Raw genomic sequence first — 14,328 nt, 5'->3', positions numbered from 1 at the left:
CTGTAATGCTTGAGGCTGTAATTTCATCACAAAGTCAAAACACATTGTGCAAGACAGTCCAAGCTTTGTGTAATGGAAACCTATTGTCAGTGAAGTATAGAGTTTTGCCTTCATTTTTTTCTTGTATTCTTTCGGTGATTTACTGAGATGTTGTCATAATCCCTCTTGACTATATATTATAAGAAAACTTAAGGAAATAAATTATAGACGAGTAATTTTGTCATTCTGATGTACACAGCTATCTGTACTTGTGTATATTTCTGCACATTCAGCATACCTCTCAAATGTCGAGCATTCTGCAGAATGTCCCCAATTTTGTCTCATAGTTTTGCCCTGTCCTTCATAAAAATGTTGATTTCTGTAGTAAATCACTGAGGATTACAGTGAGTCAGTAATGCCAGACATTAGCTTTTCATGCTTATTGTTCAGAAAATGTATGTTGATGCAAAACCTGTTTGTAGATGTATAACAATGTTTAAAAATTGCCCTTGATTTTTTGGCCTTTGCCCCAACCCTTGTTATTCCTGACTTTGTCCAGAATTTTTAACAAAGAAGTTGATAGCTATGAAGTACACACACTTGAAGCTGTAAATCCTAGTACAATGAATTCCAACCTTTTCAACAGAAACTCCAAATAATGCTGGTCTGGGTAATTTCCCTAACCATGCCCATAGCAAATATTTCTAATTTGCAAGTCATCCAACCCACAGACATTGGTAGCTAGAATCAAGTTCCTCATGAAAACTGACCTGCTACCTGGATATAATAACCAGGTGAAATGGAATGACCATCTTGGTTGCTGGTGTTTAGGAATTAAAATGTTTATTAGCCTCGGTGGTGCAGTGGTAGCATTGTTGCCTCACAGCAAAAGGTTCTCCCATTCAATTCTTGGCTGGAGCGCCTTCTGTTTGGAGTCTGTATGTCCTCCCCGTGGTCGAGTGGCATTCAAAAGACATGTGTAGAATGGGCGTGCCTACGCTGAAGGTTGGGCATTGAGCTGGCACCTCGGCACCCGTAAAAAAATCTCCCAAGCATTAGTGGACCATGACCCCTAATCGGGAAAAGCCGAAAGAAGAACAACAATCATGTTAAACATGGGAGGGTGGCCACAGTGGTGCAGCGGTTAGCGTTGTCACCTCACAGCAAGATTTTTTCCGGTTCAATCCTCGGCTGGGGTGCCTTCTGTGTGGAGTATGCATGTCCTCCCTGTGGTCGCATGGGTTTCCTCCGGGTGCTCTGGTTTCCTCCCACATCCCAAAGACGTGCTGTAGGTGGATTGGACACTCTAAATTGGCCCTAGGTGTGTGTGCGTGCATGTGTGTGCACATGCATGCACTCGCACCTAAGGAGTGCATGTGTGTGTGCCCTCTGTGGAAGGCTGGGCGCCGGGCTGGCAACTCGATACCGTAAAACTTCACTGCCAATCATGAGCGGACAAATGATCCGCTGTGGTGACCCCTAACTGGGATAAGCCGAAAGAAGAATATGATCATGTTAATGGGAATTGCTTGTTTGCTTTCTAAAACTTTATGTGTATGAAAAATATGTGGTTGCACTCGAGAAAACTTCAGTGGGGGGTAGGGTCATCCATGCAGAAAACCAGCTGACATAAGCATTTTGTGTAGTTTTTAATTACAGAACCAATCCTAACATAAGCATTTTGTGTAGTTTTTAATTACAGAACCAATCCTACTATTCCTTTAAGCAGTGTTTAGAGCATTTAATAGGACACAAAACAATTACATGCTCCAAGAGAAGGTATATATTTTTTATTGGGTCTTTTTATTTAGTTTATTCTTGTTTGGTAAACACAGCCTACATTACTACTCTCTGCTGAAATGTTGGCATGCAAAATGCCAACTGCTGACAAGCAGGGGGGAAAAAAGACCAAAAACACAGGAGAAGAATTAATCTTGAACATTGCTCTTTTCATTCTTCTCCACTTCTTAGAGCATGAAATCTGGACAAAGCCATGAATAAAAGTGGGACAATGGCCCAAAAAGAGGGACACTTTTTAAATATTGCTCTTGCAAACTTAGAAAGTTGATAAAATAACAGGTTTTGCATTAGCATGAATTTTCTAAAGGGTATAAGTCTGAAACTCAAATGTCATTATTTTCTAACTTCAGTGTTTAATGATTTCCCACTAATTTGCCAAAAAAACACAATTTTCTGAAAAATGAACCAAAAATATAAGGCAAAAATCTGGGCATTCTGCGAAAATCTGCACAGCTGAGAGGTATGCCTCTTTTCCTTAAAACTTCTTTTTGCATCGGAGCAAACCCCCCACAACCTCCAGACTCGTATATACCAATTACAAGATCACCATACCTTGGAAAAAAGGGAATATTATGAGAAATGACATCTGCGACTTAGTTTATGCAAGTCCAGTCTTTTGGCCATCCACTCTGAATTTCTGGACTCGCTCAGCAGGTCCTGACATTTCAAACGGTTACCCTACACTGTACATGCACATTCGGTGACTGGTGATTTCAAAGCAAGGGGAGGCCTGCAAGAAGAAACTGAGTAGTGTAGAGCTATATTAAGATAGATTAATGGCCATTATCTGTGATCAAAGAAAGAATGGGTCAGTCACTTTCTTCCACAGACTACCTTAATTACATACTCATTCTAGCAGTTTGTTTTACTATATACACCTCTGGTATCTGAATGCAATCAATAGGGCTAGGCTTAGGTGAAATGGAACCCTAGACATGGGACTTCTTGCCCCCCCAATCCCCAGTCCAGTGCACATTTGGTCCTCCATGCACCTCTAGTGCTCCTCTTCTCTTTCCTTGTCCCGACCCCGCACTACCCAGATAAATATTTTTCTTATTTTTTTTACACTTCTTCCTCACTTTTATTATAATGTAGTCTTGCAAAAAGGATGTTGGCAAAAGCTAAAAAGTATGAGTAAGTGAAGTAAGCCAGTGATCTGGGGGCATAAGGTTTTGGATGCTGTGAGGTGCATCATAAAGCTTTTGTACAACCTTTTGATCCAATGATGGGATGAACAAACATCTTAAGTAAAGAAAGAAAATAAAGTTAGCATTTTCTTAGAAGAAAAATAAGTTTTTCAAAACTGACAAAATAGTAGGTCCCAGTAAATTCGGAAGAGGAATGCTTGCAAGAATATATGAATCCTATCTCGGAACAGTACCTGCCTCCCTACCCCCTCCAAAAAGAAATGAGTTGTCTTCTGTGTACCCTTCTAATGTTAGACTGGAATGAATGTAAAAGAACAGATGGCCACATGCATGCATGCATTTTACAACTGAGGATATGGAGATGGAAACCAAAGCACCTGGATAAAACCTATACAGAGACAGGGAAGTATGTACAGACTTCACACACAATTACAGACAAGACAGACAATCGTAGAACCAGGCACTGTGAGATGGCATTGCTACACACTGCACCATTATTCCAGTCATTACTTGTCTCATACATCCTAAGACTGCCACAGAGAGGCAGTAGTTGTGCACATTGCTCACGTTTATTACTCACTTTCAGGTTCAACAAAGGAAAAGAAGGTGAAACCCTCCTTGTTTTGGTTTCACTTTTTTAAGCTTTACAAATGTTCTTGCACACCATGCTTACCTATACTGTGCATTTGTAATACCCTCAAATCCCCCTCCCCATTTTCATTATCAATGTTACCTTTATCTACGGCTGCTTGCAATATGCTGTATTTACTTCTGATGCAGGTACGAATGCTTTATCCCATTCCGTCATCCTCTGCTCAACCTTCTTCATCCTGACACGCAACTATTTCAGTCTTATCTTTAGTTTGTTGTAATGCACCTCTAAATTTTTACATAACCCAAAGATTATATTTTTGTTGCATTTTCTTTATTCCAGAGCGGGTTTTTGTTTATGTCCTACATCCTAACACAAATCACAGTTCACAGCACTTCTTTGTACAACTTTTAACAACATGTGCAGTTTCACCTCAATAGCAGCATTGCTAGGGCTGCTGGTCAAAATAGAACACAGACTCTCAACAGTTTCCTATTTGTATTATAGTTAATGTGACACTATATTATGTGTAATACCCTATTCTTACCCTTCTGTCTATATACCATGAAGAGTCCACTGATCTTTCATCCACAGACTCCAAAAATTGAAGCAGTGCAGTTTTAATCTGGTGTCCCTCCAACACTGAAGGTAGAAACTGTATACAAAGACTCTGGTAGACCTCAAAATTCTGCATCTTAATTCTTTACCACGATTCATATGTTTGTTTCTCATTAAAAATAAATCTGAAATAATTTAATAGCCAGCAGTGCTGGAGAAAGGTAACTTCAAAAAGGTTCTTTACTCAAATACACAATAGTTCTGATGACTTTTACCTTAACACCCAACAGATGCAGTAAGTTACCAAAAAAGTATGACAGTCATGCAATATCGTCCTTCATACAGTAACTAACAATAAAACAATGTCACCTTGGTATATCGTAGTCTTTTGGCTTTTCCCAGTTAGGGGTCAGCACAGGGGATCACCTGTCCACTCATGATTGGCAGTGGAGTTTTACGGTGTCCAGTTGCCAGCCTGGCACCCAACCTTCCACAGAAGGCACACACACTCGCTCTTAGGGCCAGTTTAGAGTATCCAATCCACCTACAGCATGTCTTTGGGATGTAGGAGGAAACCAGAGCACCCGGAGGAAACCCACATGACCACAGGGGGGACATGCAGACTCCGCACAGAAGGCACTCCAACAGAGGATCAAATCGGAGAACCTCTTGCTGTGAAGCGGCAATGCTAACCCCTGCACCACTGCGGCCACCCGTCACCTTGGTATATCGATTGTATAAACAATGCCACTGTTAGTGGTTTCTGAGTAAGTTACGACATTGCGCTGCTGCATGGCTCAGAATGCTTTGCCTCCTGTATGATGCCACTAGTTTCAAAAGTTACATTAATTTGAGTTAAATGTGCAGTCTGTCCATTTGCCTTATTAATACTCTCAAAGTTAAACCAATAGGAGATGGTCATCTCTCTAAACGAAGTTCCTCTTCCACGCTTTTCATCTGTTGTTCCTATGGATTACTCAGATGGGTCTGGTTCATAACACAGTATAACCAGCCTACTATAATCAAGTCCTCCATTTGCTAGTTCAGTCACAGTGGACACTCAGTAACACTCCCTGCTCCTGCTTATATACCTTCTCTGTCTCCAAGACTGCCACCAAATTGGAATCTCCCATCATATGAGTGGGAAAATGTCTTGGCCAAATTTTCCATAGTCAGTATGAATGCCATTTCCGGTCTCTCTTGGAGATGGGCCATAGGGTAAGTGGAACTAGTCCACTCAGCAAAACCTAAATTAATAACTTGTTATTTAACAGTAAATATATGCCGATAAAGTCAGTGCTAAGGATATGGAGAGAAATAGTCTACCTTATGTGGACATCAGTTATTGACCATTTTTTCCGCAGTTCTCTTGAGCCATGGTTGTTAGTTATTAAACATTAGTGTGTGTGTGTGTGTGTTAAAGACCCAGTACTAAGTGTGCTGTAGATGCTGCTGTTTTCAAGGTTATGTGAAAAGGAATTCAAGCACATACAGGGAGAGTCCCACACTGCAAAACTATGAAAATGTAAATTTGTCAATGGAGTAAGCTATTCTATTTTCATTTATATTTGTATTGTGAGAATATACTGCACGTGGAGATGTTCTTGCATGGAGTGTAGCAAATGCTTCCACGGATCAAGGCAAGACAACCAGATAAAGGGAACAGATCGGTGGGGGGGAAATTTTTTTTTAGAGAAAATATTTTTATGAAAAGCGTGTCATTTAAGTGAATGTAATTACAGATGCACCATCATGGGACTTGAGGACTATGATTATTATTCTGTGACTGTCAAAAGTAAAAGAATAATACTTTTCTTACCTACTGAAACACTTTTATGTGCAATAGGCAGAGGACGGTAGATTTTTCATTTGTTCTAGTGCTATGAAATCATTCTGGAAGTGCAGAATCCATGCTATTGGCATGAGTGAGTTAAACAGTAAAATGCTAGATTGTTTTATCTGCTTCTGGTTCATTTCGACAGTGGCAAGCTCTGGAAGTATCTCTCAACAGCTCTTAAATGAAGCCAATGAAAGGGAAGAAAACCGAGCTGTGTCGTATCCAAGCAGAGCAATGGAACAGAATCGTGAAACTGGAGAGTTCCACCGAATGCAGAATGGTTCAAATTTAAAGGCTTGGGAAAGCTTCATCAATATTTTTGAGCATAGTGGTTGTGTTGGTAAGGAAGAATGAAGCCACTAAAAAAGATCCAGTGTTATAGTAAACTGATAATTCACATTTCTATATGCTTGGAACTCGACCTAGGTCCTGAAAACACTCCACAGTCTGCTGAAAAGCATACCATAAAGCCTTCACGAACAGCAGTACTTGTTTAAAAAAGTCATCCAGATAATGTTGAATTTCAACTGCTTCTCGTTTCAGATCTGTAAATACCGATGTATTTCATAAATGCCAGAAAGGTCAAAAAGACAAGGTACTACATTGAAAGTGGGAGCTGGTAGCTGCCCACTGTCAGGCTTGCTAAGCTCCCATAGGAAATCGGATGCAAAGTGAAGGTAAGTATCCTGTATTTCAGGGGTCACTAGAAAGGGCTTTTATCGCAGAAGAGGCAAGAAAGTCTTCAGAATAAACATCTTGAAGCATTTTTTGTTCTTATAAATTTATTCAGACTTGAGATGCCCAGAAATCATCTTCATTGCTTTGATTTCTTTTAACTAGGAAAAGCTTCCAGGTAAATTTTGCCTTTGGAAATAGTTGCCTAGTTTGGATGTGCAGAAGACTTTGAACACTTGAGAATTTGTTCTTGTTTTTGTGGCACGGGTGGGATCTGGCATGGTGGTGTAAAATTCTGTGGAGTACCCTGACACTTTCTCTGAATCCGTATTCTTGCACTTTTTTTTTGTGACCTATCTGTTTGTTGCTGCTGTTTGAGTGCCATTGAGTTGTGTACAGAAACTAGAAACCTCAATTTGCACTGCGTGGAAAATGAACGGGGAAAGAGTGATGATGATGGAATTATGTCTCATAAATTAGTTCAGAGATATTGTCTTTTTTATTTAACCAGGTAAATTAATCCATCTACCTTGGATCTTTTCCAGCCAGGTTCCAGGATCCAGATCATAAGGGCAAGTTTGGCTGTAATATAGTGCTTATTAAATAGTTTGACATTGGGAGGAAAGTACCTCTTTTAAAGCCATACAGACAGAAGGTGCAAACACCACACACTGATTGCTTGGTCAGGATGAACCCTTGGCCCTGACACTGTAATAGACTGAGATTGAACTCTCCCACTTTTGAGCTTACAGTTGTCTGGTTTGCTTTTTATAAATTTCCCAGTTTCTTGGACATGTAATTTTTATTGCATTATGGGGCATGGGAGTATAGAACGTCTGCTTTACATTCGGCCCAATTTTTCCCATTTCCCTCCAAATACTACACAACTTTGAGATGGTGCACAAGGTACCCTTATGTAGAATTTTGGTATTTTGCTTCTTACATTCTCATGAAATGATTAGATTATTGGCATTGCATGCTTCCTGATAACATAGCATAACAGACCAATAATACACACTTACTGAATCAAACACTTGTCTGACCATAAGGGAACTTCTTTTTATCAGCTGTTTGGGTCACTATTGACAGCTTACCCATGAGGGAGACATTCTCCGTTCCCTTAGTCAGTCATCGGTCTCACTTAACTTCCTGACTGGGTGCGATGCTGCATGGATCTTGTAATTTATAGCTATGGTATCTATATAGAGGAAATGGAGACCTCCCACAAAAAAAATCTGTCAAACACTATGCTGTTCTTGACAAATGAAACTGTTTTTAATGAAGGGGGTGATGTCTGACTTGAGATTCTAGCTATATATTGTATAATTAGCCACTGGAGCTTTTATAGTGGTGGCTGTACTCTTCTAATAGGCTGTCGCTCAGGATTCAGTCATATGGTATCAGGCTCCATTCTCACCTCCTTGATAATATGATAATGAGTCAGTAAATGATGATTCAGCAAGAGGCTTAGGCTGATCCAGTTTTAGAAAGTTTTACATATTGTTTGATAGTTTAACATTCTGAACAAACAATTTAAGAGGCCATCCAATAGTCATGCCACTAAATTACATCTTTAGGAGAGATTCCTAAAGGTAAGGAGCAATCCCCATTAATATATAATACCCAACTGGTAAAGATATCTTGCCTGAAAGGAGCAGTTTGTAGTCTTCTTCCACCCAGTCACACTATAAAGATGGGGGTGAGTTCCAGTCTTATCTTTTCTGTGATTTTTCTACATGTAAAAGTACTTTGCTTAGCCTTCTGTACTACATCAGTGTCCTCTAGTGTTATAATTTTGTAATAATTGGCAAAGGTACCTCTGACAACAGAAGAACAATGCCTTGACCCTTGGACATAGCTTCAGGAGGCAGGAATCTCCTGCCTAATACTTGTTTGTACATTAGTAGTTGATATGGCATTTTGCCCTACCAATGGCTGATCCCCAAATGTCCTACCACAGAAAAAAGTCTGGAAGGGAGCAGGAGAAATGGTGGCTTTCTCTAGAACCATAACCAATGTGTATGTGAGACTGTGAAATGGACATCTGTGGACTGATTTGCAGGAAAGGAAGATGTTCATAGTGTTACACTGCTGCAGTCATCACACTTGGGTTATCTGCCGTCAGGCGGTCCCGCAGTCGGCCCGAGTTCCAAAGTCTTGGTCTGGCGTCAGTTGCGGTCACTTCTTCCCTGACGTCAGTACGACAGGGGTATAAAAGAGGCAGCCAACGCCATTTTCTTCAGTCTTTCTTGCCGCGCGGTGCCCGAAGCAGAAGCAGTTCGCAAGTGCCGGTTGGCCTACTCCTGAGATTTTCAATTCAAATTTCAGACCGAAGTCTTCAATAAAGCTAAGTACCCCATTGGGGAAACTTTTCTTGCCTCAGACCGATGTCAGAAAAAGTTAATAACTGCATTTCTTGTGGGAAGCAAATACATCATAAGGATTTTCATTCTTATTGTATTCCATGCCTAGGCCCAGACCACGACGTCACAGGTTGTCGGTTTTGTGCTAGGTTTAACAAACGTACTATTAAACGTCGGTTTGATTTCGCCCGACATTACTTTGGTAGAAAATTTTATTACACCATGCCGTCGGAGCAACTGACGACCGGGATGCATAAAAAGCACAAAGATAAGGACAGGCAGTCGAGACCCAAACCAGACACCGAGGCCTCTGCCAGGCCTGTCGCCGGTTCTCCGGTATTCAGTGAGGCGCCTACACAGCCCCTGACTACCGCTGATTTAGAACCACAGGCTGCCTCCGACTCCCAAGCGGAGATTGCTGGACCTCACCTTTAGGCCCTACTGACTCCATTGCTGAAGGGGAATCCGGTGTAGTTGAAAGGCCCTCAGTTGCTGAAGGTGTCTTCAGACCGACTACACTTACTATTAAATCCTATGCAAAGTTGAAAACTCCTTTAAAAGTAAGGAAGCCAGTACAGCATTCTCCAGTACAAGGCCCCATGCCTAAGAAACAGATGCTTAAAAGGGCCGAAGACTTAATTACCCTGATCAGGGGTTCCCATCCCCCTCCTGATAAAAGGCCTAGACAGGAGGAAGACTACGCTTCATCTGACCAGGTTTCCATTTCCTCAGATTCTTCTGAGGAACAGGAAAACTCCTTTCCCCCATATGAAGACTCCAATGCTGAAGAGTCTATTCCTTCAGCATCTCCCCCAGAGGACTACTCTTTTGGGGAAACCTTGCATACCATGAGGGAACATTTCCACTGGGAAGGCCAGGATTACTCTGATTCTAAGAAAAGGCTCCGAGAGTTCCTTTTACTGCCTCAGCACAGACCTCTTGCTATTCCACCAGTACTAGACATTGTGGATGATGTTTATTCAGAATCTAGCCTTAATCCAGACTCATTACCTCCAGCCTCAGCCAAACAAGACCGATACTACAGAGTCCCTGACTCTCACAAATTCCTATACAAAAGCCCTAATGCTGACCCAGAAACTATTTCCCAGGGTCCCAAAGGGGTTAAGGCCTCTATTGCTAAAAATCCTGTACCCTCTGAAAGGGATTCTAGAGCACTAGACAGATGGGGAAAGAAAGTATACACCTCAGCTACTCTAGCCATGAGGGCCTTAAATTGCCAGTTTCACATGCTGAAATATCAGCAATATTCGATGTCTCAATTAAAAAAAAATGCTCACACATTCAGAGCAGCCTGACTATAAGGATATGCAGGATTTATTGCATGCAGCAGAACAAGTGGGAAGACATACTTTGCAATGTGGATTTGATTCTTTAGAAGCTTCTTGTAGAGCAGCAGTAACAGGGTCTGTCATTCGTAGACATGCTTGATTAAAAGAACAAAGTTTACCTGATCATGTTAAAGCTAAGTTATTGGATGCACCTTTACAGCAGGATGATGTTCATCGTGCATACAGCTGCAGTAATAACATATGGGTTCTCTGCCATCAGGCGGTCCCTCGGTCGGCCGAATTCCAAAGTCTAGGTCCGGCGTCGGTTGTTGTCGCTTCCTTTCCTGACGTCAGTGAGGCAGGAGTATATAAGACACAGCAGACGCCATTTTCTTCAGTCTTTTTTGCCACATGGTGCCCGAAGCAGAAGCAGTTCGCAAGTGCCGGTCGGCCAGCTCCTGAATTTACGAAAAATTTGGAGACTGAAGTCTTCATTAAAGCTAAGTACCCCATTGGGGAAACTTTTCTTGCCTCAGACCGCATAAGGATTTCCATTCCCTTTGCATACCTTGTTTAGGCCCAGACCACAACGTCTCGGGCTGCCGCTTTTGTGCTACTTTCAATAAACGCACTATCAAGCGTCGGGCGGAGTTCGCCCAACATTTATTTGGTACAGCATTTGATTGTAAAATGTCGTTGGATACTCTGACTACAGTTTTGTCCAAAAAACACAAGGACCGTGCGAGGTCCGCGGTCTCCACCGCGAGACGCCTATGCAGTCCCTGACTACCGACGACACTTCTTTGGCGGGGTCTTCAGTACCCGAGACCGCAGGTACCTCGACCCATACCCAGACTACAACCACCAAAGCCACTGTGAGCGTTGAGTCTCCTAATGTGGACAGGTCCACTTCCACCCATGGTATCTTTAGACCCTCATCTTCATTTTCCATTAAGGCCTTTACTAAATCCAAATCAGCCAGGCATCACCAGAGGCCTGTTGCACAGGGCCCATCCACAGGCCCCATGCCTAAAAAAACAGATGCTTAAAATGGCTGAGGATTTAATTACTCTTATCAGGGGTTCCCAACCCCCTCCTGACAAGAGGCCCAGAGTGGAGGAAGATTCTCCCTCTTCTGATCAGGGCTCCATTATTTCAGAACACTCTGATGTAGAGGAACACTCTTACTCCCCTTTTGAAGATTCTGATGCGGAGCAATCCATTCCTTCTGTATCTCCTCCTGAGGATTATTCTTTTGGGGAAACCTTGCACACTTTGAGGGAACACTTCCATTGGGAAGACCAAGACTTTTCTGATTCCAAGAAAAGACTGAGGGAATTTCTTTTGTTGCCTTAACACAGACCTCTGGCGATACCTCCTGTCTTAAATGTACTTGATGATGTTTATTCGGAGGCTTGCCTTAACCCGGATTCTCTGCCTCTTGCCCCAGTCAAGCCTGATAGGTACTACAGAGTTCCTAACTCTCACCAATTTCTTTTCAAAAGCCATAATGCTGACCCTGAAACCATTTCTCAAGGTCCCAAGGGAATGAAGGCCTCTACTGCTAAGAATCCACTACCTTCCGAAGAGAGTCAAGATCCTTAGAAAGGTGGGGAAAAAAGGTATATACCTCGGCCACCCTAGCCATGAGGGCATTAAATTGTCAGTTTCATATGCTTAAATATCAGCAGTTTCTGTTATCACAATTAAGAAATAAAATGTCTCAACCTGAACAACCAGATTTGAAGAAGTTGCAGGATATGATGCATAGTGCAGAACAAGTGGGTAAACACACTTTACAATGTGGTTATGATGCCCTAGAGGCCTCAAGTAGAGCTGCTGTTACAGGATCAGTCATTCGTAGGCATGCATGGCTTAGGGAACAAATCTTGCCTGATCATGTGAAAGCTAAATTACTAGATGCTCCTTTACAAAAGGATGTACTATTTGGTACTAATGCTGAGGAGATACTACGGAAAATGGAAGGAAAAGCCAAATCTATGCAAACTGTCAAAGCTTTTCTACAGGTTCAACCACCATGTTTTAGCAGAAATTGGCCTTCTAAAAACTGGTCCTTTCCAGCCACGGACAGGCCCCAAAGAGGTAGATATAGGCGCACAAGGGGCAGAGGGCAATCACAAGGAACATATAGAGGCAGGCAATGGCAAACTCCAGCACCAAGAGGTGGCGAAAACAATGCACAGCAATACAGGAAAGAAACCCAATGACTTCCTCCTTTCCATGCCAAGCAAGTCTCAGCTGGCAGCACCCTTGGGAGGAAAGCTGGCATTATTTACAAGAAATTGGCATATGGTCACAACAGACAAATGGATCCTGGACGTTATAAACAGAGGCTACAGATTTCATTTTCACACTCTTCCAAAAATGAGAGGCATGCCAAACCTGCCACACAATCAAAGGGCAGAGGCACAAATACAAATTTCAAAGCTCATAGACATGAAAGCTATTCAAGAGGTACCTACTCACGAACAAGGTCAAGGTTTTTATTCCAGGCTATTTCTGGTACCAAAGAAAGGAACCGACTGGAGACCCATTTTGGACTTGTCCATCCTAAACACATTCTTATTCGTACCAAAATTCAAGATGCTCACATTACAGCAGCTTCTTCCCATGCTGGGCAAGGAGTTTTGGCTGGTAACATTGGACCTCAAGGAGGCATACCTGCATGTCCCAATCAGACAAAGCTGCAGAAGATACCTCAGATTTCTTGCAGGTTCAATCCACTATCAATTCTCTGCATTGCCCTTTGGCTTATCTACTGCGCCCAGAGTATTCACAAAATGCCTGGCATCAGTAATTGCCTACTGCAGACTTCAAGGGATACAAATTTACCCTTATTTGGACGACTGCCTGATCCAAGCGGACAGCAAGCGCATACGTCTGGAACATCTGGCTTATGCAACACGGTTACTGAATGCTCTGGGATACACAATCAACCAAGAGAAATCCAGGCTAACACCAGCTCAGAAAATAATTTTCCTGGGTGCCAACTTGGACACAAACACCCAGATGGCCTTACGCCAGAAAAGCAGAGGCAACTAACTCAGTACTTCAAAATGCTAGCAAATTGTACCAAGCTTACTGCAAGGAAAATCCTGCAGGCTCTGGGCTTCATGGCATCTTGCATTCTTTTAATCCCATGTGCAAAGCTGCATATGAGGAAACTTCAATGGTACCTAAAAAATCTATGGTCTCAACAGAGCCACAGTTTGGAAACAATAATACCAATCATTCCATGTTTGCAAAAGGAATTTCTATGGTGGGCTCAAGCATGTCAAACAAACACAGGCCTCCCATTCTGCAAGCCTCAAGATCAAGTCATCACAACAGACGCCTCAGATTACACCTGGAGGGCGCACATGACAGACAGGTGCATTCAGGGCAAATGGTCCCAAAAGGAAAAGCACCTTCACATCAATCAAAAAGAAATGCTAGCAGTGATAAATGCAATTACAGCTTTCAAGGACCTCCTGCATCCAGGACAATTATTGATAAGAACAGACAACACCACAGTTATGTGGTACATAATCAAACAAGGAGGGACACATTCATACCCTCTGTGCAGACTAGCCATGACACTTTGGAACTTGGCTCTGGAATGGCAAATCGAACTTCAAGCACAGTACTTGCCAGGTTTGGAAAACATGCTGGCAGACAATCCAAGCAGAAATATGACAGATCCACACGAATGGAAGTTGCATCCTCAAGTGTTTACAAAGATAATCCAAGCGTGGGGGAGGCCAGACATAGATCTCTTCGCCTCCCACAGGAATCATCAATTGGAAAAGTTTTGTTCAAGAACCTTTCATCCAAAGGCCTGGAGAGTGGACACCCTTTCATTCAGTTGGACAGCATGGACAGTTTACGCTTTCCCACCTCTGCCTCTTCTGCCCAAGGTGCTCTTGAAAGCAAGAGCAGACAGACCAAAGATGATACTGATTGCTCCAGACTGGCCAAGATGACACTGGTACCCACTCCTGAGGAGCATAACACATACTCCTCCCTGGTCCCTACCTCTAATGCCTCTTCTGCTGACTCAGCACAACTACAAAACTCTTCACAGTCA

General features: G+C 42.3%; 1 protein-coding gene across 2 annotated transcripts in view; it reads left to right on the top strand.

Annotated features, from left to right (window-relative positions):
* LOC122809158 (suppressor of tumorigenicity 14 protein homolog) overlaps window positions 1-14,328 on the top strand; it is a 1,180,509-nt gene that overhangs the window by 115,045 nt on the left and 1,051,136 nt on the right. The window lies entirely within an intron of this gene.

The sequence above is a fragment of the Protopterus annectens genome, chromosome 8.part0 (genome assembly GCF_019279795.1).
Source record: "Protopterus annectens isolate FY-2018-M chromosome 8.part0, PAN1.0, whole genome shotgun sequence".
Lineage (NCBI taxonomy): Eukaryota > Metazoa > Chordata > Ceratodontiformes > Protopteridae > Protopterus > Protopterus annectens.
The sequence above is the reverse complement of the archived record's forward strand: the minus strand, read 5'-3'. Positions and strand labels throughout refer to the sequence as shown.